The 24961-nt window shown below is 44.8% G+C and overlaps 4 non-coding genes across 4 annotated transcripts; 1 reads left to right on the top strand and 3 right to left on the bottom strand.

Moving 5' to 3' along the window:
* Positions 1-185: 185 nt before the first annotated feature.
* LOC122784636 lies at positions 186-304 on the top strand. Its single transcript, XR_006362207.1, has one exon. It is a non-coding gene; the product is annotated as a 5S ribosomal RNA (ribosomal RNA).
* Positions 305-12123: 11819 nt separating this feature from the next.
* On the bottom strand, positions 12124-12306 carry LOC122784618. Its single transcript, XR_006362192.1, has one exon. It is a non-coding gene; the product is annotated as a U2 spliceosomal RNA (small nuclear RNA).
* A 178-nt stretch (positions 12307-12484) lies between these two features.
* On the bottom strand, positions 12485-12597 carry LOC122784620. The gene has a single exon (XR_006362193.1). It is a non-coding gene; the product is annotated as a U5 spliceosomal RNA (small nuclear RNA).
* Positions 12598-18788: 6191 nt separating this feature from the next.
* LOC122784614 lies at positions 18789-18952 on the bottom strand. Its single transcript, XR_006362188.1, has one exon. It is a non-coding gene; the product is annotated as a U1 spliceosomal RNA (small nuclear RNA).
* Between the last annotated feature and the right edge of the window lie 6009 nt (positions 18953-24961).

Below are 24961 nucleotides of genomic sequence, written 5' to 3'. Positions count from 1 at the left end.
GACATGACGGCACCAACAGCAGCTTGCCCATCTCGGTGTCGCTTCCCGATACTGGAAGAGAGTGTAGCATGTGGTGGAGATAAAGGCTGAAGTGCAGTGTGTCCGAAAGGCTGACCTTTGAGCCCCTCCACGCGCAGGGGGGCCTTGCCCAGTCCATAAAAGCAGTCTGTGTCCCCAGCCCCCCGGCTCACGGCCATACCACCCTGAGCACGCCCGATCTCGTCCGATCTCGGAAGCCAAGCAGGGTCGGGCCTGGTTAGTACTTGGATGGGAGACCGCCTGGGAATACCAGGTGCTGTAAGCTTTTACACCGCTGCACGCTTTTACACTGCTGCTTCCTTACAAGAAACATGCCCCTCCACGAGCAGGGGCCTTGCCTAGTCCATAAAGGCAGTCTCTGTCGCCAGCCCCTCGGCTTACGGCCATACCACCCTGAGCACGCCCACAAGCAAACCAGGAAGTGGTTGGAACAAACATTTTGAGCACACGGCTCCTTTTCTTAACCTGTTTTCTCCCCTCTATTCTCGTCTGTTTTCTATATCACTTCCTTTTCTCGTCTTGTGCGACTTTTTTTCTTTGTTTTGTTCATTAAAGGACTGGTTTTCCCCCCGACAGTGTGTTTTACACTGTGCGGGGGCGCTTTAAGTTTTGCTGACTATGCACGGACCTCAAGTTGACGACCCATCGGACAGAAAAATGGCAAATGAAAGGGCAACAACAGAAAAAAGACGTGAAGATTAAGGCAAAGAAAATGAAAGAAAATGTGATAAGGACATGACACTACAAATTGAGCTACAAATTGAGGTATGGAAAAAGTAGCAATTTTGGAACTTCTTTTGTGTGTGCGGGAGTTGTGTGGCGGCTTAATGGCCTGCCGCTACACCAGAGAAAACAAATATGAAGTCACAATGACCAACGCTATGGGGAAAAGAAGGCTCCTGGACGGCTTCAAGATCGGCACAACAACTGTTTTGGCAAACAAGCTCGACCCTGACGAACTGGTGGTATCTTTCTTAGGCCTACCGGCCTACATCATGGACAAAGAAATTCTGGACAAACTACATGGAAGGGGTGTCTCAGTGGTGTCAATGATAAAGAGGAGAATGTGGCCAGGGACCAACATCGCAGATGGGACAAGATACTTAAAGGTAAAGTTCAATCAGACGGTGCAATCACTCCCTTATTCTGCTAGGTTTATGACTGCCACTGGTCCTGAATATTTTAGAGTAATACATTATCGGCAAGTCAAACTCTGTCGTATGTGCATACAGCCAGGACACATACTACGGGATTGTCCAGAATTTTGTTTTCACCGCTGTGGAGTCCAGGGGCATTATGGAAGAGAATGCATTAAAACTGTGAGGAGATGTGAGCTTTGCCACAATAATAAAGAAAACTGTATATGTAATGATAGTTATTCTGAATCAAATAATGAGTCAGATTTGGGCGCAGAGCAGGCACAGATGAGCTGTGTAGACAGCTCGGGAGAGGAGGAGGCAGAGGTACGCTGTGAAGACAGCTTGGGAGAGGAGGAGGTAGAGATGGTGCACACACATGTGAGCCAGCTGATGCGGCCTCCAGTCTTGTCTGTGAGGTGGTTGAAAATCCCAGAGAATCTCGGAAAAACACGAGGCGGGAGAGCTCTACTGAGAGTCCCTGTGCGCTACAGCAGAAGCAAGTGAAAAAAAAAAAAAGATAACCAGGAAACAGTGTGGGCTGCAAAAGCGCAGAGTGCATCAGCCACCGGCACTGCATCACTCAGCCCTCCCCACTCCAGTAACACCTCATGACTCTGATTTTGAAATGGACACCTCACTCATCTCAAACCTAAGAAAAAGACAAATGAAAGGAAAACGTGGTAAAAGATCACAAGAAAAACAGTAAAAAAAGTTAATAATCATGTCTGATGTGACACTATTTCAATTCACCCTCCTCATGGTCTCCTTTCTCTCGCTGAATGCCTGTGGGCTCTGCAGTAGAGAAAAACTACAGAATTTGTTAACTTCCATCAATTGTGACATACTGTTTCTTCAAGAAATCAAATGGTCTGAACCTCCGTTCAATCTGTTAAAAGACCAGTGGCAGGGTAATATTTATTACAGCAATGCTGAAAGCAATAGATGTGGTGTCGCCATCCTAACAAAAAAAAACGTGTTTGATAAGATAACTGAAATTTATAAGTCTCCTGAGGGGAGACTATTAATAATTGACACTTGGCGTAATGGTACTCACCTGAGATTCATAAATGTCTACGCTCTCAACATTGAGAGGAACAGGAAACTCTTCTTCAAAGCTTTGGAGTACTGGCTAACTGATTCATGTATCATCACAGGCGACTTCAATGTCGCTCTGACCAAAATGGATGTATCAGTGAACAATCATTTCAAACAGGACACAAGTAGGGGTTTGCTCATAGACATCATTAAAAAACATGACTTGGTTGATGTATGGTGTATCACTAACCCATTTGTCATTAAATTCTCACATCTCACATCAAATAACCAATAATTCCCTCAAACAGTCCAGAATAGATTTCACTCTAGCGGGTCCTTCCGCCATTTCCAAAATAAGCACAATCGATTATCAAATAAACACGATAAATGATCATAATTTCATCAAAATGTCCATATTTCCAACATTTCAACAAAGAAACGGAGGTGTCTGGTGCCACTACAGGACCCTCAATTTAAAAAAAAAATTAACAACTTCCTCCAGAATGTCTCTGAAGAAATGTGATGGGTTAGGGATGCTTTTGTCTGGTGGGATGAAGTAAAAAAACGCATCAAAAGACTCTCAATTAACTACAGCAAACACAAACGGTGGTTGAATGATTTAGATGAAAAAGATATAAAACAGAAAATAGTTGAGCGTTATAGTAATAGTTGAAAGTTGAGCTTTCTAAAATTGCCCAGGTACCTAACAGGGACCTTACAAATTACATATTGCTCAAGGAACAACTGTCCAACCATTACAAAATCAAGTGTGCAGGGGCAATCACTAGAAGCAGGGTACAAGCATTTGTTGAGGGTGAAAGGTGCACATCCTATTTTTTGGGACTGGAGAAACTGCAGAGCAAAGTGTTTATCAAGGAATTAAAAACCAGTGACGGCAACTCAATCACAAATCTTGACGAAAACAGTTCACTCTTTCTTTCAACAGCTATACTCTAGTAATCCTGTCCGTCAGTATGATCAAGAGATGGTAATTAAAGCAATCACTAACCAGCTCTGAACTGAAGACAAAGTCTGGTGTGATCAGCCTCTCACAACAAGTGAAATTGAAGCGACCATTTCTGGCCTTCATAAAAACAAAAGTCCGGGGTTAGACGGACTAACAACAGATTTTTTTCAAGCCTTTAAGGACAAATTATCGCCCATGTTGCAATCTGTTTTTCAGGAAATAGACAGCCGGGGCTATGCTCCTGAGACCCTCACATCTGGCCTAATTACAATTGTTTACAAAAACAAAGGGGACAAAACAAATCTGCAGAACTACAGGCCAATGAGTCTTCTTAACACAGACTACAAAATTTTGACCAAAGCACTCGCAAATAAACTCAAAAAGGTAATTCCAGGTCTTGTACACCAAGCACAAGCCTACAGCATCCCTAACAGAGACATTTCAGACCCCATTCTTTCCACCAAGTCAGCGCTTTCCCAAATGTCAAATAGTGGTGGAATAAATCTGGGCGTAGACTTTGAAAAAGCCTTTGACCGTGTAGAACATGAATTTCTCTGGGCCACTCTAAAACAGTTTGGCTTTGGTCAAAGTTTCATAAAAACAATTCAGGTTTTATACAACAATGCGCACAGTCAAGTCAAAATCAATGGTCTTCTAACCCCAAAAATCAGGGATGTCCCCTATCTTCTCTTCTGTATAGCCTGGTGGCCGAGCCCCTCGCCCTCCTTATAAACCAAAATCAGTCAATCCAAGGCATACGAGCAGACGGAGCTGTCTGTAAAATGATCTCCTATGCAGATCTCCTATGCAGATGATACAAGTATAATGGTCAATATATAATTACTGTGCGGCCTCATGTGCCAAAATAATTGAAAAAAAGTCAACAATAATGTACTGTGGTGCGGGGGCAAGCCAGGCCGAAGGCAGTTCAGGGAGGAAAAGGCCATTGTGAGGGTCCTGGGTGTGTACCTCGGCTGTGACGGAGTGGCTGCCAGGGATCAGACTTGGCATGAGGTGCTTGAAAAAATTAAAAAAACCTTGGGTATGTGGAAGATGAGGAGGCTTACACTCAAAGGTAAAGTGGTGGTGCTCAACTCCCTCATTCTGTCAAAATTAAACCATGTTTTACATATTCACGACTTACCAAAACAGACCTTAACTGAAATAAATAATGCCAACCAACTTTTCTGTGGGGGAGCAGACGCAATATGATAGCTCACAAAACAATAATCAACAAACAGTCAAATGGAGGTCTCAACCTCATTGACATTAACACAAAGAAACATTGCTTCAGGGTCAAAATAATAAAAAAACTAATGGACAATAACTCAGATCTCTTCTGGAAACATGAACTCACCCAAACAATAAACTTAATTGGCAGTTGTGGCATGTCAAATTCCAACTAGAGCACAAACTGAGCAGCCATCACCCTTCACAAAAGAGGTTCTGCAGTCTTGAGGGTTGGCCAGGCCCCACCTCCTCACATGGGTAATGAGCAAACATCAGCTCTTACAGCTTCCTCTTTTTCACCATCCTGACATCACACACCTTGGTCGACCAATCTCTGGCAGCCCTCTGTCGCGGGAGGGGCTGCACACTTTAGCTGGATTAATTGATAGTCAAGGGGAAATAATCGTGGATGAAATAGTCAGTAAACTCAGAATAAATAAACAACATAGTAAACAATTAACTGAACAGATCTGTCAAAAAATCTCTGATGCAATCCCCCCCTTTGGCAGCCTTTTACAGGACCAGTGGCAGCATGCAGGATGACGCCCTTGTTTTTCGCACAAGTGCTCACCCGGACTCAAAAACTCTGTCTGAACTTAATACTAAGTTTTGGTACAGTACACTGCTCATGAAAACAGCTCAAAAACCTACAGCAGAGTCCTACTGGCAGAAGCGCTTTCCTTCCTGCTCACAACATTTTGTCCATCTGGAAAAACATGAAAAGTCCCTTCGCCCACTCTCAAGAGGCAGAAGAGGAGTGTGAGGAGTCAGAGTGTCAGGGGGGGGGGCTCTGGGCCTTGTTGATAAGGCTAGTAGCAGACGGGAAAAAACTGTTCTTGTGGCGTGAGGTTCTGGTCCTGATGGACCGCAGCCTCCTGCCAGAGGGGAGTGACTCAAAAAGTTTCTGTCCGGGGTGGGAGGGATCAGCCATAATCTTTCCTGCACGCCTCAGAGTTCTGGAGGCGAACAGGTCCTGGAGAGATGGAAGATTGCAGCCAATCACCTTCTCTGCAGACCGAATGACACGCTGCAGTCTGCCCTTGTCCTTGGCCATGGCAGCAGCGTACCAGATGGTGATGGAGTAGAAGTGCACCATCATTGTCTTTGGCAGGTTGAATTTCTTCAGCTCCCGCAGGAAGTACATCCTCTGCTGGGCTTTTTTGATGAGAGAGCTGATGTTCAGCTCCCACTTGAGGTCCTGGGTGATGATAGTTCCCAGGAAGCGAAAGGAATCCACAGTGTCAATTGTGGAGTCACAGAGGTTGATGGGTGCAGGTGAGGCTGAGTTCATCCTGAAGTCCACAACCATCTCCACTGTCTTTAGAGCGTTGAGCTCTAGGTTGTTTCGGTTGCACCAAGTGACCAGCTGGTCAACCTCCCACCTATAGGCGGACTCGTCACCATCAGAGATGAGTCCGATGAGAGTGGTGTCGTCCGCGAACTTCAGGAGCTTGACGGACTGGTGACTGGAGGTGCAGCTGTTTGTGTACAGGGAGAAGAGCAGAAGAGAAAGAACGCAGCCCTGGGGGGATCCGGTGCTGGTGACCTGTGAGTCGGAGACATGTTTTCCCAGCTTCACATGCTGCTTCCTGTCAGACAGGAAGTCAGTGATCCACCTGCAGATGGAGTCAGGCACACTCAGCTGGAAAAGCTTCTCCTGGAGCAGAGCCGGGATGATGGTGTTGAAGGCAGAGCTGTGGAGGTTTGATTGCCTGCCGCTGTATTGGAATGGACAAATAGGAATTAACAATGACAAATGCTGTTGGGAAAAGCAGATTGCTGGATGGATTCAAAATCGGCACAACTATAGTTATGGCAAAAGAACTAAACAATGATGAGCTGGTGGTCTCTATTTGGCAAGTGTACTTCAACGTCATGGTTTCCCACACTTGATAAGGGAAGAAAATAGACCAGACCCTTTAGACATACAAAATAAAACAATTTCATTAAATAAATAAAGTTCTATTGAAGTACAGTATTTAAATAAACAATTGAATATGAATTGAATGAATATTTCCACATTTAATTCAAACATTTAAATTAGGCAAATACTGTATGAATAAATTAAATAAACTAGTTCCACTTTTTGGAACCATTGCCCTTAATCGACCTGACATTTTATATTTTAACCAAGATTATTGTACATATTTATCATGACATTTTCAATTACCATTAACCGAAATTAAAACAATCCAGGCGATTTTAATATAAACATAATTATTTATTTTTTATACAAACAATAAGCGCATCAACATCAGTCCATCTCTGTCTGGAAAAGAGCTGCGAGCTTACCGGTAGCCTCCTTGATCCTTTTTGCTTCCATGCGTGTTTTACTCCTGTGGTTATTCAGCTTTCGTTTCTTCTGCTGCCGTTTGTTGCGTTGCAAGCTACTGACTGAATGCTCACTCCTTATTTTGTTTCCGGGGTTTCTGCCGTGCGTTCCTAATGAGTGCGATTGTGATCACCTCTTGATGCGTTGCGGAGCCGTGCGATGCGGAGCCGTGCGCTCGCTGTTGCGCGCATGCAGTTGCGAGCCCGTCGTCACATGCACCCGCTCATAGGCAATACCCGGCAGATCGGCGAAACACTATTCTCACTCTGCCCGCGTATATCTCAGACCAGGAAATAATTGACAAGCTGCATGGCTGGGGTGTCTCTGCAATCTCCCCAATCAAGAGAAGAATGTGGCCTGGCGCTAACATCGCAGATGGGACAAGGTATGTGAAAGTCAAATTTAATAAGACAGTACAATCCCTGCCTTACTCTGCTAGATTTAATACTGCCACTGGTCCCGAATACTTAAGAGTGTTACATGATCGCCAAGTGAAAGTGTGTCATATGTGCCTACAGCCTGGACACATTCTTAGAGAGTGTCCTGAGTTTTGTTGCCATAAATGTGGAGTCCAGGGGCACTATGCAAGTGAGTGCCATAAAGCTGTGAAAAGGTGTGAGCTGTGCCATAAAATTGTATTTGCAATGAAAGTGAACCGGAGAGCATAGCAGAGTCAGATTTGGAGAAGGAGCAGACAGAGGGAAGCACCGAGGACAGTGAAGGAGAGGAGGAGGCAGAGATGGGGCCTGCGGAGGTACGCACAGAGCGAGGTGCAGAAAAAGGGCCCCCTGCCCAGCCTTGCCGAGTGGAAAAAATAACCACTAATGTGGAAACCTCTGGAGAAAGCCTTCCGGAAGCGCAGACTCATCAGGCTCAACCAAAGAATGCAAAAAAAGTGGCACGAAGAGCACCCCAACTGCAGAATCTGCGCCACTCAGTCCTCCCCACTCTGAAAAAGAGCCAACAATTTCTCCTTCACCAAGTGCTGCCTCAGATTTGGAGATGGACCTCTTGTTAGTATCCCTGGCAAGAAAACGACAAAATACAGACAAGTCCGGTAAAACAAATAAGAAAAGGCAAAATAGTAAAAAATGAGTGCGATGTTTAATGCCACAATATTACAGCTCACCCTTCTCATGGCCCTGCTTCTCTCACTGAATGCCCGTGGGCTCTGCAGCAGAGAAAACCTACACAAAGTCCTCAATACTACCAAATGTGACATCTTGCTGCTACAAGAAACAAAATGGTCCTCATCTCCTGTGAGCATGATAGGAGGTTTATGGGAAGGGGATGTATTTTTCTCAAACACAGATCGAGCAATGTGTGGGGTGGCAACGCTGATCAAAAACAATGTCTTTGACAAGGTAATAGAAATATATAAATGCTCACAAGGTAGATTATTGATAGCTGATTCATGGAAATATAATGTTTATATCAGAATTATCAATATATATGCTCCTAACACTGAGGGTGAAAGAAAGGTGTTTTTCAAAGAGCTAAAGAAATGGGTAAACAACAACTCCATCACTCGGGACTTCAATGTTCCCCTCACCAAATTTGACATATCTAGCAATAATCTCTTTAAAGATGATGTGAGATCCTTATTCGAAATTGTCGTTTTTAGTCAGGCTTCCTTCTTCTTACGAATGATAGGTGATGAGTTGATGGTGTAGAAAGAAACCTCTCTGACACAAGGCTCGTACCGAACAAAAGGGATTTTATTTGGTTAAGTCAAGCATCAGACCGAGCGCTGCAGGAGCTTGGGAGAATGTGTTCTTGCCGAATCTCTGAACAATTCTGCCTGCATAGGAGCAGGTCCATACTTTTAAGGGTTTCTCTGACATCATCATCATATACTTCACATTTGTCCATTTTAGGTATTCTATCTTCAGTCTAGAAGCCCCTCCTAGTGATGGACAGAGAAGACAAACAATGGTGTCCTTCTGTCTTTAGGTACCATGTCTCAGTATATAGGACAGCTGCTCAGCGCATACGTCTACTCTTCAATGTAAACATATCGTAAATATTAGAGAATCAACAACAGATTTGACCTTGGAACCTCTTATTATATATTGAGTATCTGCGTTTCTTCAAAAAAGCCTTTTCTAGGACGGGCCCAGAATTGGCCCATAAATGTGTCATAAAATATGTCCTGGGTCATACTTGTGACCCCCATGAGGAATTTCCTGGCTACTTTTCAACTGCAATGGAATATACATCTCTAACTTATTCGAGACAGAATGTAGCTGTGGTAATGTGTTCATCTACAAAAGAAACTACAAAATCATGAAAAACAATACAACCTGGTTGAGTAATTATGCATCCAAATAAAACTCAGTTTTCCATACATCAGTTGGTACGAGATACTCTCAAACAATCCCGTATTGATTATGTGTTGGTGGCAAGCTCCATTGTACACAATGTGAACTCAATAGAATATGTCCTCAACACATGGAGTAATCACTCCCTGATAAAATTGTCATTATTTCCATCAATAGCACAAACAAATGGTGGGGTATGGTGTTTTAACAATAGCTTACTAAAAGATCAACAGTTCATTGACAAAGTTAACCGTCTTATTCATAATGTGGCAAATGAAATGGATTGGGTTGAAGACATATTTAGTTGGTGGGAAAGAGTGAAAGAACAAATTAAAAAAGCATGTATAAATCATAGTAAACATAAGAGCTGGCTGGAGAAAAAAAAATGAAAAAAGAGCTAAAAGTAAAAATAGACAATGAACTCCAAAAAATAGCCAATGAACCTAACGGAGATCTGACAAATTACAAATATATTTATTTAAGAGACAAGTTAGCGCTATCCAAAAAGAAGGAATGCATGGGGGCAATAATTAGAAGCAGAGTGCAAAATTTTGTGGAGGGGGAAAAATGTTCAGCTTTTTTCCTCGATTTGGAAAAGTGAAAACAAAAAGTATTCATAAAAGAACTGAAAGACAGAAAGGGCAACATAATTATACAAACTGACGAAATAATATCCAGAATACAAGATTTCTTCCAGCAGCTATATACAAATCAAAATATAATTATAAGTGTGGTGAAGGTCATTTAGAACCAAATCTCGACAGAGGACAGAATATGGTGTGATCAGAGTCCAGGTGTGGATGGTTTAACAAATGAATGTTATATATTTTTCAAAGACAAATTAACACCAATTTTATTTCGAATTTTTGAGGAAGTTGAGAAGAAAGGTGAAGCTCCTGAGACCCTTAAACTTGGTTTAATTACTTTGGCATACACAAACCGAGGGGACAGAACTATCATTAACAACTACAGACCCATAAGCCCTCTGAATACTGACTACAAAATGTTCACAAAGATCCTGGCGAACAGACTCAAAGAAGTTATCCCAAATATAGTACATCAGTCACAGGCAAATAGCATTCCCGGACGAGATATTTCAGACTCCATTCTATCGTGGGGTTGTGGAAAATGCGGAAGCTGACCCTGAAGGGTAAGGTGGTCATGCTCAACTCCCTGATACTCTCCAAAGTGAATCATGTGCTACAAGTCTATGATCTCCCAAAACAAACCCACTAGAAATAAATCAAATGATATCCACCTTTCTGTGGAAGCCGCCGCAACATGATAAAACACAGAACAACAATTGATAAATACACAAACGGTGGGCTTAGGCTAATTGACATAAACACAAAAAAACACTAATTCAGAATCAGAATCATCAAAAAGCTGTTTTTTGGAAACATCAATTGCTTGACACAATTAAAACATGTGGAAACAGTAGCATTTACAATCTCTGTCAAATCCCATTAAAATCAAAAGCTACACATATCTCACAGTTCACATAGGAGATCTTTGAAGCATGGGAGTTGGCCAGACCGCACATGCTAACTATAGTACATAACAAACACCAGCTGCTGCAGCTCCCCGTTTTCCATAACCCAGACATCACATATCTGGGCAGGCCCATCTTGGGTGGGTTGATGCCGCAAGCAGGTTTATACACATTAGGTGACTTCACAGACAATCAAGGCAAAATAGTAGTGGAAGAAATCTTGAATCAGCTCAGAGCCAAAAACATTTATTGCAAACGGTTTGCTGAATCTACATGTCAGAAAATTGAAACTGGAATTGCCGACCATCTAAAACAGGCTTTTTACAGGACCAGTGGCAGGGGGCAGAATGATACCCTTGATTTTCATCTAAGTGCTCAGCCTGATGCGAAAAGCATTAATCAATTAACCTCCAAGTATTGGTACAACACTTTGCGGCAAACATAGCACAAAAACCGACATCAGAAACTCATTGGAAAAAACGCTTCCTGTCACTTAATGTTTCCACCATGTGCAAAAACATAAATAGCCCCTATGCTCATTCTTTCGCCAACAACACCGATTTCAAAATCAGACACAGACAAATTTTCTCGGGTATCATCCTGCACCAAATGAACAGTGTTAGCTATGAGAGGGTTTGTACTGTCTGTAATAAAAATGACGAAACACTTGAACACATCTTTCTCACCTGTCCCATCTGCGAGGTCTTCATAGCCCGGGTCCAGAATCTCCTCACTGACAACTGCAAGCTCAGCAGTAAAGACTTTACAGACTGGGACTGGACTTGGCTCTTTGGATTCTCACACAAGAAAGGAGGTATAAACACAACCCTGATTAACATTCTACTCTCCATAGCCCGACACACCATCTTCATTGCCAGGAACTACGCACTATTTGAGGACGTACAAATAAACAGATGGCTCTTCTTCACAAGCATGGTCAAAAGTCATCTCAGACTGCTCAAAGATGCCTTCAAAGCAACATTCCAGGAGACTTTTCTCGCCAACAGCTCCTTGTGCGAGCTGGATCAGAGTGGGGAACTGATGTTACTTTTCTGAATATGCTGGGGAGTACATTGAGTACGTTTTCATCTCTCAAGGTGAAAAAAAACATCTCTACAAAATAGACAGTATTGTTGATGACAATATCAACAATACTGTCTATTTTGTAGAGATGTTTTTTTTCCTTTTCATTTTCTCATTTTGCTTATTCAATTCATTCCATTTGTTTCCAATCAAGTATTCTCTTTTCTGTTTTTTGCTGTAAACCCTGTTTCATTAAGTCTTATTGGGGATAGTGTCCTATTGGCGAGAGTTTTATCTATTTATGCTTTTTTTCATTTGAATATGTCTTTTGTAGTGAATAAGTGTGTTCATCTTTGTTAATGAAAGTATTTTTGATAATAAAAAACAAAACAAAAAAAAGCATACCGCCTGGGAATACCAGGTGCTGTAAGCTTTTACACTGCTGCTTCCTTACAAGAAACATGGGCTCCCAATTAAGTTGACACACGGGCATGGGTTAATGTCCGTTTAGTTTCAGCTTTGCTTTGGTTTTCACAGAAAAAAGAGAATGGTGCACCGTTCCTGGTGGCACTGCAATACCAGGTCAATGCAAGGAGTGAAGAGAGCAAGCCCCAGTTTTCACCTCTCAATGCTCAAAAATGCATTTAATATTTAATCCCCATATAGAGGACACATCAGATATTAAACTGATACTACACTTGATCTTAGCCAAAAGGCCGAGAAGCGATGGCCCAGAAGTGTCTGGGGCCAACCCAAGATCTTGGCACACAAGTTACTTGTTGTGGTGCCATGTTTTTAAGTGCGCATAACAAAGGCTGCTGTTGATCACCTCCGCCCCAAGGTGCCCTAAGTGCACCTCTGAGCCGTGACAGACAGCTGCTTGACATTTGACACACTCAAAGGGCGCAGCCTTACAGCAAAGCCCACCAAAAATAACTTAAACTCTTGAACGTCCCTCTCCACGGAAGTCTTTAGTAAAAGGCGAAAGACTTGTGCATTTTGAAGAGAAACCAGAGTCAACGTAGCCCCTGTCCTGGAGAGCAGCCAAGGAGTCTATCCGCCGGAGTCACCACAGTCTCGGTCGGCCGGCCGGCCGGCCACCTTGGGACAGCCTTCCTTCAACGTTTTTGGTTTGTCGGCCAATAAACCGCCCAGATTTGACTGCATGTTTGGAAGCGCATTCTTACTGTTGGTTGTGTGCTGCAGTTTTCTATCAGTCGCTGAGGCTGTGGCACATTCCTCGCTCACTGGCACACCTCCAACATTTGTGAAAGTCTTCATGTGACCCACTGCTGAGGCATCCACTTGGACCAGGAATCTCCTGCTGAAGTCTGGACTTTTGAGAACTGGCGAGGAACACAGATGATTTTTCAGACAGTCAAAGGCAGATTTTCACTGCTCCAACCAGGTTACAGGATTCTTCCTGTCTTTAGTAATTAAAGCTTTATTATTATCACATTACATGTCATTTAGCAGACGCTTTTATCCAAAGCGACTTACAATGAGTACAATCAGCCAGGGGTGGAGTTGAACTTGCGACCATGATGTCTTTCGCACACAGGGTACTGGTCTTAACCACTGAGCCACCCCACCCCCCAGCCACCCCACCCTAAAGCTGTGAGTGAGGTGGCAATGGTGGAGAACTGGGGAACAAATCGTCTGTACCACCCTACCAGACCCAGAAAGGACCGCACCTCCTTCTTGGTCCATGGCCGAGGACATTTCCAGATAGCTTCCAATTTATCCACTCGTGGACACACCTGGTATCCCAGGTACCGAGTGTCGGGCCCACTCACACTTGGCTGGGTTAAGCGCCAGTCCAGCTTCCTGGATTTTCTGGAGGATGAAAGAGACGTGTTGGCTATGCTCTGACCAGGTGTTGCTGAAGATCACAACATCATCCAGGTAGGCGGCACTGCAGTGGTCACAGCCCTGGAGAACTCTGTCCATCAGCCTCTGGAAAGTAGCAGGAGCTCCATGCAAGCCAAAGGGCATCATTTTGAATTGAAAAAGTCCCACTGGTGTCTGGAAAGCGGTGTAGGGTCGACTTGACTCTTCCAGTGGCACCTGCCAGTACCCCTTGCACAGATCCAGGGTGGTGATAAATTTAGCGGCACCAATCTTCTCCAGGAGATTGTCAACTCTGGGCATTGAGTAAGCATCGTACTCAGATATGGCATTGAGCTTTCGGAAGTCGAGGCCTATCCTGAGGGAACCATCCTTCTTGAAGACAATCACCACTGGACTGCACCACTCTGAATTGGATGGCTCAATCACCCCAAGCTTCAGCATTTCTTCCACCTCAGTCCGCAGCTTTCCAACCAGTTGTTGTGGGACACGATATGGGCGTTGACAGATAGGTCGGCCATCCTTTAGACGTATCCGATGCCACCAGTCCGGCCCGGATTGGTGGCGAATAAGGAGGGAAACTTACCTGCAGGAGCTGTACCGCCCTATCAGTTCTTGATGCACCAGGACAGGATCTGTGGATGCCCTGGAGGTCCCTGGTCCAGTGTCCGGCTCCTCCTCGTCATTGACCTTCCTGGCCAACAGGACTTTTACTGGGACCTGGTCTGGACACTCCCTCCATTCCTTCAACAGATTAACATGGTATGTTTGTTTTACCTTCTTCTTGTTGGGTTGGTGAACCTCATAGGTGACTGGACCCATCTTTCTGGTGATTGTGTATGGCCCTTGCCATTTTGCCAATAATTTGTGACTGGATGAGGGAAGTAGTAGCAGGATCTTTTGGCCCGGCTGGAACCCGCGATGTCGGGCCTGTTGGTCATACCAGATCTTTTGGCTCTTCTGTGCCTTGTACAGGTTGACCTCAGCCTCCTCCTGGTACTTTGCATGCCGCTCTCTCCAGCACAAACTGCAAGATCCCTTTGTCACTTGGCATGGTGGATGGGGCTTCCCAGCCCTTTCGTAGTAGGTCCAGTGGGCCCTGCACATCCCAACCATACAATAGTTGAAATGGGGAAAAGCCAGTTGATGCCTGGGGAACTTCACGGTATTCTTTCCAGTGTCAACCACAAACATCTGCAGCATTCTCTTTGGGGTCTGGTTGAACTTTTCCACAAGGCCATCAGTCTGTGGGTGGTATGGTGTGGTTTTGATTGCAGCAATGCCCAGTAAAACCGTGAGCTTTTGCGTAGATATGTCTTATGACGACCTAGATGCTCCGCCCAGGGAAGTGTCTGCCCCAGGTGCATAACAATACTTCTGCAGCTAGCAGGGACAACCAGATGTTGTGACCATCATTTACACAATACAATACATCATTTTCCACAACAAATTGTTCTGTTCTCACACTGATGTAACATTAACTATATTTGCAAACAGGAGTTTTAAAGTTTTATCCCCCTTTTGTAGCTCTGCAATATTGCTAGGTACAGTCCACCCATTGTTTGGTGATGAACCCAACATTTCAGGTTCCGCCGACTTCAAGTGCTTTTCAAAGCGGCGTTGGCGACGAGACTTTTTTAGATCTTTGATGCTACTGTCATACAGACTACTGTCAAAGTCTGGGAGCAGCAGAACATCATGATCGACTTTTCTTGACTCCTGGGTGTCCCCCTCCCACAGACTACTGTCAAGGTCTCGGAGTGGTTGGACACCAGCTTTTATTTGAGCTCGAGTAACAACAGGACAAGACATTTTGATTTCTACCTCCCCTGTTTTCCCAAAGTCATTTTCCACTGGTCGATCCCCTAATAACATGTCCAGCAGTGTGGGCACGTCCCAGCCCAAGAGAGCTGCAGTAGGCAGTCTTTCCACAACACCCACATTTAACAGATAAGGCTGTTCATCAATTGTCACAGTCACTTCAGCAGTGGGGTATGGATGCTTATCCCCGTGCACACAGACAATGTCCTGTTGGTGGCTATAGTCAATGGTGCTCAGTAGCACCAGATCCTGTCGCACCAGAGACATAAAACTTTCACTGTCCAGCAGAGCAGTAACCTCATGTCCTTTAACAGTCACAGTCTTATAGCATTGCAATATTACTCCCTCAGCCACTTCAGGCCTAGGTGCATAGCAGGCACCTGTCAATTTTGCTCTGCGTAGTGGACACAGCGAGGCTTTGTGGCTGGCCTGCTGGCAATAATAACACACAAGTTCCTTACCGGCTCCTTCTTGGTTTGGGGCAGAACTGGCAGTACCTAGAAATTCCTGGTTAGTGACTTCCCTCCTGGTAGGTCTCGGCTGGGATGACTGGAACACAGGCCGTTGGACTGCACTTGTGGGTCGTGTAGCTGGTCCTCCTCTGCGGGCGTTGAGGTATTACAGTGCCAGCTTGGCTGCGCTGTGGCCATCAGTTGGTTCATGCTTCTTCACCCAGGTCCTCACCTCGGGGGGGAACACTCGAAGCAGCTGCTCCAGGATGATGACTTCACCAATCTCCTCCTTGGTGTGTTGCTCAGGTCAGATCCAGCGACGATAGAGGCCTCTCAGATGGTGGTAGGTCTCTGTGGGGTTCTCACTAGATGGCACACTGAGGAAGCTGAACTGTTGTCGATACATCTCCGGAGAGATGTCAAATTTCATCAACAAAGCAGCTTTCAGGTCATAATAGCAATGAGCCTTCTCCTCATCCATCACACTGTAGGCCTGCAAGGCCTTCCCAGACAGCAGGGGAACAAGTCGGCATGCCCATTCAGCAGCTGGCCATTTCCAAGTTCGAGCCAAGCGCTCAAAACGCAATAAATAGTTCTCTATGTCCTCCCCCACCTGGTATGGTGGTATTTTAGGTTCAACCTGAGGCGCCCACTCAGGTCTGGGCTGCTCAGACACCCTACTATCAGCCGGCAACTGCAGAGTCAATTCATCAGCTGACAAATCAACGTGTCTACGCCGGGGTGTCGGTGTTGGTAGCCCAAGCCTTGAACTACTGGCGGTTACTGTGTGGGGCGTTGCAACCGTAGGCGCAGCCTGAGGCAGGGAAGCTCTTAGGCCTTGTAGCTCAGCAAGTAAACCCTCCTCTCTCCGACTTTGGGCTGTCAGAAAGTCTTTCATTAATCCAAGCATCTCTCCCCCAGTGTCACTCATTGCTACGGGAGCAGGCCTCCATCGGTCACTGTCTTCTTCTTCCGATGACTGAACTGTGTCCCCGGCTGGATCAGCTGCTGCCATCTCTTGCTGCTGCCGTTGCTGTGAACGCAGTCCTACTCGTGTTCTTGGGAGACTAATGCTCTTCTTTCGACTAGCCATATCCCACTTCTGACACCATATATGAAGGGGTCCTTGGTGACACCCTCCGGAATGATATGGCTTAGTCGAGTTGATACATTCAAAAGAAGTTTATTCTCACTGTGCCCCCAAAGAACCAATGACGACAAACAGAAATATTTACAAAGGAACAAAAGAAACACAAATAGAACAAAACAAACAAACAAACAAAATGAACCCAAATTATTTACAGTTTTATGTGCTGAACAGAGTTCCTCCTTAACTCCTGCACCATCTCAAAAAAAACAGTAATATTCTTTCTTGGTTTGACCTACACTGCACCACCTGTCATCAACTCACTTCCACCTGAACAGGCTCAAAATGGTTGCCTTATAACTGTTATGCCCCTCCCACTGGGCGTTGCACAAAATAATACTCTCTAATTAGCCACTTTCCCGCCAAGAGCCCTATTTATCCACCCAAATAGCTAAGCCCCTGTTTGGCCGAGAGCAGCTGGGGAAACATCAGCGTCTCTGGTGAGTGTGCCTACAAGTGCGGTGAATGTGTGTGTGGGGTGTCGCTAACAAGTGTGCACCCTCACTATGGAACTGTGGGGAATAGATTATGGTTGTGTTTGTTGTGATGGTAGCCGAGGGTACGCTATTGAGAGGGAGTGGGTTTGGCCAGGAAAAATCAGAAGCAGAGTGAAAATATGGACATGAAGGTTTATTCAGGCTTGAGGGAGAAAAGAAATCAAGCATTAAGTGTCCATGGGTAAAATTCCAAATAAATCCATAAAATTAAAAAGGAACAAAAATAAATCAAAATTCGGCACAAAGTCAAAGGTCAGCAAAAATTATAGCAAAATTCCAAATCCACTCATTAACCAATACTCCGAGAGTCACAGTGCTAACACGCAACATATCCAAGACTAACTGACATAGACTGGATGCACAAACATATAGCAGGTGGCCAGCACCATTTACAATTATGGGGGAACATATAACAAGTAATTAATACACAAATAACAAGACAGACTCTGAAACAAAGTACGTATGCTTGGATGTCAAAAAAGAGAAAGATTTACAAAATAAATACAAAACAGTCCACTCTCTTGCCCATGAAAAGGACACAACACAGAGGGGGTTTGATCAAGATCCACCTCTGTCATCCCCATGGTCATAATTACTGTGGACTAGGCCAATTAGGCCCGGAACCAAATAAATGTTAACGTTTCTGGACGGCTCCTTTTCGCTGCCGGACAGACGCGGCCAGACTGCGGACCACAACAACACCTCCAGCGCAACCGGTAATCCATGTTCCATGATACCTGTTTATTTTAGGCTCAAGTTTGCGCCCCTGCTTGAGCACCTTAACTCTCCACCGTATCCTAAATAATCCTGTGCGTCTCCTCTTCTGCAGATGCGCACCGCAGCTGCCCCGCACTCGCCCGCGGCAACCGCTGCATAAACGAGTGCGGCTGCTAACGTCCTTGTATCAGAATGTGTGTGTGTGTGTGTGTGTGTGTGTGTGTTCACTCAGCCTGGAGGGCTTCTTACTGTTGGTTGTGTGCTGCAGTTTTCTATCAGTCGCTGAGGCTGTGGCACGTTCCTCGTTCACTAGCACACTTCCAAGATTTAGTGGTAGATCTGAGTGCATGAGCAAAGCAGCTCCGTGTTACACTGAGCAGTACAAACTGCCGGGCCATTTCCCAACTCATCCGGGCTTCTGAAATGGTGAGCTGTTCCTGGCATCACTTCAATATCAGGTCACTGCGTGGAGTGAACAGAGCAAGCGCCAAAGTATTAACCCTTGGCATGATGGCCATGGATCCATCTCCAACAATCGAGTTCTTCTACAAAGAGTTGGGAAAGGGAGCATGACATTTTCTTAGAGCTAAAATACAACACCCACAACCATCACGTTCCCAGCAACTTGGAAAGACTGGGGATGTTGCTCTCCAAGGACGTGAGAAGTTTGGTGATGGGCACACAACGGTGAACTTTGGGCGGCTGACCTCTGCTTACAACGGCATCATCGGGTGAGAGCGTGGACGCAGCACCCCACTAGAAAAAATTATTGAGTCAAGATTCCCACGTTTGGGGAATTTGCAAGGGTCAACATAAACAGAGTGCAATGGCTGAGCCTCGCCCTGGGTGAACCGCCTTCTCAATCATGGTATCTCCCCTGCCAGGTAAGTATGAGGTGTACTTGCCAAACACTGGGTGGCTGTTGCCAGACACAACTCTTCCAATGCCTCGACTCAGGTGCTCGTTAATGCTGTGCTATGTTCAACTTCAACCTCCAGCACACATTGGAGAGGAAACACTCAAACTGTTTTACTGGCATACCTGGCTGTCGTTTCCTATAGATTCAGCAACAACTGAACATGACGGCACCAACAGCAGCTTACCCATCTTGGTGTCGCTTCCTAATACTGGAATAGAGTGTAGCATGTAGTGGAGATAAAGGCTGAAGTGCAGTGTGTTCGAAAGGCAGACTTTTGAGCCCCTCCACGAGCAGGGGGCCTTGCCTGGTCTATAAAAGGAGTCTGTGTCCCCAGCCCCTCGGCTTACAGCCATACCACCCTGAGCACGCCCACTAGCGAACCAGGAAGTGAATGGTACAAACATTTCGAGCACACGGCTCCTTTCCGCAGCCTGTTTTCACCCCCTTTTTCTCCTCCTTTCCGCAGCCTGTTTTCACCCCCTTTTTCTCCTCCTTTCTGCACTTATTTTCCCTTTTCTCGTCTTGTGCTACTTTAGTTTATTGTTTTGTTCATTTAAAGGAGTGGTTTTCCCCCCCCAACAGTGCTTTTCACAGGGCGTTTACTGTTGGATTTTTTTTCTCATCATGGATGGACCTGAGAACAACGACCTCACCAAGCAAAGAATCATGGCAAAGGAGACAAAGAACCCGGAGAATAGAGATAGAGAGAAGAATGATGGAACGCAAAGGAAGTATGAGAAGGAGCTTACTTTGCAAATAGAATTGACGGGAGCAGAAAAAGTCACAATAATGGAATTACTGAAATGTGTGCGTGGACTGTTTTTTATTGCCTGCCGCTGTATTGGAATGGACAAATATAAAATAACAATGACAAATGCTGTTGGGAAAAGCAGATTGCTTGATGGATTCAAAATCGGCACAACCATAGTTATGGCAAAAGAACTAAACAATGATGAACTGGTGGTCTCTTTTCTCACTCTGCCCACGTATATCTCAGACCAGGAAATAATTGACAAGCTGCATGGCTGGGGAGTCTCTGCAATCTCTCCAATCAAGAGAAGAACGTGGCCTGGCACTAACATCGCAGATGGGACAAGGTATGTGAAAGTCAAATTTAATCAGACAGTACAATCTTTGCCTTACTCTGATAGATTTAATACTGCCACTGGTCCCGAATACTTGATCGCCAAGGGAAAGTGTGTCATATGTGTCTACAGCCTGGACACATTCTTAGAGTGTGTCCAGAGTTTTGTTGCCATAAATGTGGAGTCCAGGGGCACTATGCAACGGAGTGCCATAAAGCTGTGAAAAGGTGTGAGCTGTGCCATAACAATATGGAAAATTGTATTTGCAATTAAAAGTGAACCGGAGATCATAGCAGAGTCAGATTTGGAGAAGGAGCAGACAGAGGGAAGCACCGAGGACAGTGCAGGAGAGGAGGAGGCAGACAGGTACGCACAGAGCGGGGTGCTTTCTCTGCACCCCGCTGCCCTGAGTGGAAAAAATAACCACTTATGCTGTCCTCGGTATATGCACTGTATATAACTTGACAGCTAGATAAACACCTTCCGGACATCAAGACTCTGAAGACAATTGTTCCTTAGTCCACAGGTTTAATGACGTTGCAAGGAAGGGTGAAACTAAAACATACAAAAAACATAATCAATACTCTATGCTACATTAATACACAGTATAACATAACTTAGTCTTTACTGTAAAACAAAACCCATATTCGTACTGTTTTTATGGTTTTATGTATTTTAACATGTCTACTCATATATTTATTATTCTTATGAACTTCCAAAGGCCTAAGAACAGTGTATATGTAACCCGGTATTTTTCTAGCATCAAACTTCACAAAATGTAACATTGTCCCACAAATAATGATCTATGGTTGTAGGTAACACATAAAATGACAGATACATACCCAAGATGCACCAAAAAAGGCATAAAATGTATGTAGATGACTCTGGATTAGCGTGAATACAATAAGCAACAGCTGTCAGAGTCATGCTCACTTACTTCCTGTTTACTGATCACATGCACGACATAACTTCCTGTTACTGAAATCCTTTGACTCTTAAAGTGACCACAACAAAATACACAAACATAAAGAATTTACTTAAGCAATGACTTTTAACATTACGTTGTAACAAAACACCACTGATGTGGGAACCTCTGGAGAAAGTCTTCCGGAAGCGCAGAATCAGGAGGCTCAACCAGAGAATGCAAAAAAAGTGGCTGGAGCTGATAAGCTCCAAGCCAGGGGCACGAAGAGCAACCCAACCGCAGAATCTGCACCACTCAGTCCTCCCTACTCTGAAAAAGAGCCAACAATTTCTCCTTCACCAAGTGCTGACTCTGATTCGGAGAGACCTCTCGTTAGTATCCCTGGCAAGAAAACGACAAAATACAGACAAGTCCGGTTAAACAAATAAGAAAAAGCAAAACGGAAAAAAATGAGTGCGATGTTTAATGCCATAATATTACAGCTCACCCTTCTCATGGCCTTGCTTCTCTCACTGAATGCCCGTGGGCTCTGCAGCAAAGAAAAACTACACAAAGTCCTCAATACTACCAAATGTGACATCTTGCTCTTACAAGAAACAAAATGGTCCTCATCTCCTGTGAGCATGGTACGAGGTTTATGGGAAGGGGATGTATTTTTCTCAAACACAGATCGAGCAATGTGTGGGGTGGCAACGCTGATTAAAATGAACCCAACAAAGATCTGACAAATTCTATTTATTTAAGAGACAAGTTAGCGCTTTCCAAAAAGAAGGAATGCATGGGGGCAATAATCAGAAGCAGAGTGCAAAATTTTGTGGAGGAGGAAAAATGCTCAGCTTATTTCCTCGGTTTAGAAAAGGGAAAACAAAACGAAGCATTCATAAAAGAACTGAAAGACAGCAAGGGCAATATATTTATACAAACTGACAAAATAATATCTAGAATACAATATTTATTCCAGCAGCTATATACAAATCAAAATATAATTATAAGTGTGGTGAAGGTCATTCAGAACCAAATCTCGACAGAGGACAGAATATGGTGTGATCAGCTTATTAGCATGGCAGAGATCGAAGCAGCCATCAAGGGCTTACAAAAAACAAGAGTCCAGGTGTGGATGGTTTAACAACTGAATTTGATCTATTTTTCAAAGAAAGATTAACACAAATTTACTTTTGAATTTTTGAGGAAGTTGAGAAGAAAGGTGAAGCTCCTGAGACCCTTACACTTGGTTTAATTTCTTTGGCATACACAAACCGAGGGAACAGAACTATCATTAACAACTACAGACCCATAAGCCCTCTGAATACTGACTACAAAATGTTCACAAAGGTCCTGCCCAACAGACTCAAATAAGTTATCCCAAATATAGTACATCAGTCACAGGGATATAGCATTCCCGGACAAGATATTTCCGACTCCATTCTATCCATTAAAGAAATTATCTATCAGATGTCACAAACTGGCGGCATCTATCTAGGAGTAGATTTTGAAAAGGCGTTCGATAGAGTTGAACATAATTTTTTATGGGCTGTTTTAACACAATTCGGTTTTGGTCACAATTTCATTAAAATAATTCAATCTCTTTACAATAATGCATACAGTTGCATGAAAGTGAATGGTCTCCAAACTCCAAAAATAGCAATTCAAAGATCAATGAGGCAGGGATGTTCCCTCTCCTCTCTAATCTACAGCCTAGTGGCCCAGCCCCTCGCTCTATTAATAAATCAGAACATGAACATTCAGGGCATACTGGCAGATAATGGCACTTCCTGCAAAATGATTGCCTATGCCGATGACACAAACATCATGGTCAAAGATGAAAAAAGTGTAGAACTAGCTTTGAATCTTGTAAATATCTATCAAAATCAATAAAAACAAATCAACTATAATGTACTGTGGTGAGGGGGCAAGGTCACCAGGCAGATGGGCTTTCATAGAAGAAAAGGCCAGTGTAAGGGTCTTAGGAGTGCATCTTGGCCTGGATCAGAGGGCCGCCAGCGATAACACCTGGAAAGAGGTGCTGGATAAAATGATAAAATGCGGATGCTGACCCTGATGGGTAAGGTGGTCATGCTCAACTCCCTGATACTCTCCAAAGTGATCGAATCGGTTGAAGTATTGATTCAGTTCAGTGGCCCATCGCTGGTCCCCCCCTGTTGTGACTCTGGCTCCACTCTGTCCATGACCTGTGATGTTCTTCCGGCCTCTCCACACATCCCTCGTCCTGCTCTGCCCCATCTGCTCCTCCAGTTTCCTCTTGTAGACGTCCTTAGCCTCCCTGATCGCCTGCTTGAGCTCCCGCTGGACTTTTTTCAGCTCATCTCTGCTCCCTGAAGCAAACACCCTCTTCTTCTTGTTCAGCACGACTTGAAGTTGAGGGGTCACCCATGGCTTGGTGTTGGCAAAGCACCGCACCCTGCGGGTTGGTGCGACGTTCTCCTCACAGAATTTCATGTAATCTGTGAAACAGTCATTGAAGCCGTCGATGTTATCTCCATCAGAGAAAGTCTCCCAGAATGTTGTCTCGAAGCAGTCTCTCAACCTCTCCTTGGCTTCTTCATTCCACATCATTACAGTTCTTTTCTGTGCTGGCTGCCTCCTCACCACAGGTGTGTATTCAGGTCGCAGACATATCAGGTTGTGATCAGAGCGGCCGAGTGGGGGGAGGGGGCGGAGGTGTATGCACCCTTTATATTTGCATATAAGAGGTCCAGCGTCTTGTTCTCCCGGGTGTGGCACTTCACGTACTGTGTGAACGTGGGGAAAAAGGGGGAAAGCGAGGCATGGTTGAAATCACCATTTATGAGCAGGAGAGAGTTTGGGTGTTCAGTTTGCAGTGCCGACACTGAGCTGTGCAGCCTCTCACATGCTGCGGCTGCATCGGCTGAGGGAGGGATGTAGACTGTATACACAATCACATGTGAGAACTCCCTCGGGATGTAATACGGGCGGATGCCCACCGCAACAAATTCAATGTCCTTTGTGCAAACTTGTTCTTTGATGGAGACGTGCGCGGGGTCGCACCATCTCTCATTAATAAACACCGCCACTCCTCCGCCTCTCCTCTTCCCAGCCACATTCCGGTCCGCACGTACCGTCTTAAACCCCTCCAGGGAAATGACCGAGTCCGGTGTCATCTCCGTCAGCCAGGTCTCCGTAAAGCACAGCAGGCTGCTCTCCCTGAAGTCCCTCTGGTGCCGGGTCAGCGCCACGAGCTCGTCCGTTTTGTTCACGAGGGAACGGACATTTCCCATGATGATAGATGGGATAAAAGGACGGAACCTACGTTTGCTCTCCTGTTTCCTCCGACCCGCTCTGCAGCCCCGTCTCTTCCTCTGTAAAACCGTTGGAATCGTCCATTCCGTGTTGTGAGAGAGAGCGGTGTTGCGCAACACCAACAGCTGATCCCTGGTGTAAACAATGGATCCGCTGAGCGTGTCTGCCAACGGAGTTCCCAAAAGTGCAGAGAAGAGCATTAAACAAAATGCAAAAGTAATAAAAGTGGTCTCATTGTGCCCGTGGTGGCAGCAGGATTCGACCATTTTAAGTAAAAAAAGCATGAAAAACGCCAGAAAAAACGAGAAAAAACGAGAAAAGGTAAGAAAGAAGGGAGAGCCGTTGTAAGCAGCAGCTGCTCGGGCAGCGCCATCTTGAATGGACAATGCGAGTGCTATTGTCACAATTAAGTGAGTTTAAGTTAGATTTAGTTTCCGGGGCAGCCTAGAGCTGTGGCCGACACAGGGGGCCTCGTGAGAGCCAAACCTTGGAAAATAAAGTTTGGGGGGTTGAAAAAGACTGCCTCGTTTGGTATCAAGACCGAGAATCCTCCCTCTGTCCTGAGGGAAACAAGAGATGCTTAAAATATGTGTAAAATACTCAAGCAGTATTATAAAGAGAAATGCACCAGAAGGATGGTTTGATCACTCCTGGCTGGTGGGTAACTGTTAATAAAAATGTGGATTGGATAAA

Source organism: Solea senegalensis, linkage group LG17, assembly GCF_019176455.1.
Source record: "Solea senegalensis isolate Sse05_10M linkage group LG17, IFAPA_SoseM_1, whole genome shotgun sequence".
Lineage (NCBI taxonomy): Eukaryota > Metazoa > Chordata > Actinopteri > Pleuronectiformes > Soleidae > Solea > Solea senegalensis.
The sequence above is the reverse complement of the archived record's forward strand: the minus strand, read 5'-3'. Positions and strand labels throughout refer to the sequence as shown.